Source organism: Otolemur garnettii, unplaced genomic scaffold, assembly GCF_000181295.1.
Source record: "Otolemur garnettii isolate 467f Iridium unplaced genomic scaffold, OtoGar3 scaffold00063, whole genome shotgun sequence".
Taxonomy (NCBI): Eukaryota; Metazoa; Chordata; class Mammalia; order Primates; family Galagidae; genus Otolemur; species Otolemur garnettii.
Window position 1 is genome coordinate 5,392,310 of NW_003852458.1, and position 1,752 is coordinate 5,394,061.

The 1,752-nt window shown below is 37.1% G+C and overlaps 1 protein-coding gene across 1 annotated transcript in view; it reads left to right on the plus strand.

Annotated features, from left to right (window-relative positions):
* The window catches only part of WDR70 (WD repeat domain 70), a 289,355-nt gene that overhangs the window by 8,399 nt on the left and 279,204 nt on the right, over window positions 1-1,752 (plus strand). The window lies entirely within an intron of this gene.

Sequence of the window (1,752 nt, forward strand, 5' to 3'; positions counted from 1 at the left end):
CACTTAGTAAATTTCACATGTACCCTTGTAAGATACACTGTAGGTGTGGTCCCACCAGTTACCCTCCCTCCACCCATCTTCAACCCCACCACTGTCCTCCCACCCCCTTTCCCCTTCTTGGGCTATAATTGGGTTATAGCTTTCATATGAAAGCTATAAATTGGTTTCATAGTAGGGCTGAGTACATTGGATACTTTTTTTCCATTCTTGAGATCCTTTGCTAAGAAGAATATGTTCTAGCTCTATCCATGTAAACATGAAAGAAGTAAAGTCTCTATCTTTAAAAAAAAAAACATTATTATGTGAAATTTCAAGCATAGTAGTATAGTAACAGGTTATAGTGTACCTATCACTCAGATTTAACTACTGTAACAACTTACAGCTAATATTATTTCCCCTCTCTCAGATTATTTTGAGCAAATTCTATTCATACTATTTTATCCATAAATGTTTTTATACATATCTTAAAGTGATATGCATTCTTTTAAAAAACTTAACCAAAATCTTTTTCTACTCACTTGTACTCACTTCTACTCACTTCTCCACTCACTTCTCACTTCTCCACTCACTTCTACTCCTCAACTCACTTCTCACTTCTCCACTCACTTCTACTCACTTCTCTAATCACTTCTACTCACTTCTCCACTCACTTCTCCTCTAATCACTTCTACTCCTCTAATCACTTCTACTCACTTCTCTACTCACTTCTCTAATCACTTTTCTACTCACTTCTCTCAGTTCTTTACTTTTAATACCAGATGTGTGGAAGTTTTTCCTTGTATATCAAGCAGTTCTACAGTGGCTACCAACTTGATGTCCAGTAACTTACTTGAGTTCTGACACTATCGGGAGGCTATGCAACACCACCTTCTCCTCAGACACTAATTACAGATCCCAGTTTGTGATCCACACATTGACCTACTGGCTTTAAATTAGGGTTCTCACGATCTCCTTCCTTGGTTCAGTAATTGTTGGGACAGCTTACAGAACTCAGGGAAATACTTATGTTTTCCAGTTTATTTAAAGGACATTATAAAGGATACAGATGAGCAGTCAGCTGAAGTGATGCATTCGGCAAGGTATTATGTGTGGGGAGGTAAGGAGCTTCCGTGCCCTCCCCATGCACCAACCCCTAAGTATTTGTATATGTTCAACAACCTGAACTACCCTGAAGCTCTTCAAATCTAATGATTCAAGAGTTTGTATAGAGTGTAATCTCCCCATCTTGTTCACAGAGGTTGGTGGATGGGACTGAAAGTTTTGATCATCCATCATTTGGTTTTGCTCGTGAGCCCATCCTGAGGCTATCCAGGAGTCCCACTCTAAGTCACCTCAGTAACATAAACTTAGGTGGGATCAAAAGGAACTCCTAGTGAATAATAAAAGGCAATTCCTTTTACTCAGGAAATTCCAAGTATTCTAGGAGCTCTGCTAAGAATCCAGGACAAAATTCAAATTTATTTCATATTATAATATTATTACCATAGCTACAATATATTCAGGGCAACTTGTTCCTGATCAAAGAAAGATCAAATAAATTTAATAACTTCAAACAAGATACGAAGACATGCTGTCTGAGGCATTCACAAATGTTTTAAATAATTTACAAACATTTTAGTGAATGCTTATACCATCATAGTAGAAGTATCTTGTATTTATCTCTTTAAGCATTTCATACAAAATACTTTGAACAGGGATTGTGTTACTTAGCAATGTAAGTTTTATAGTCTGCAGTACCATGCCTTGTAAGAC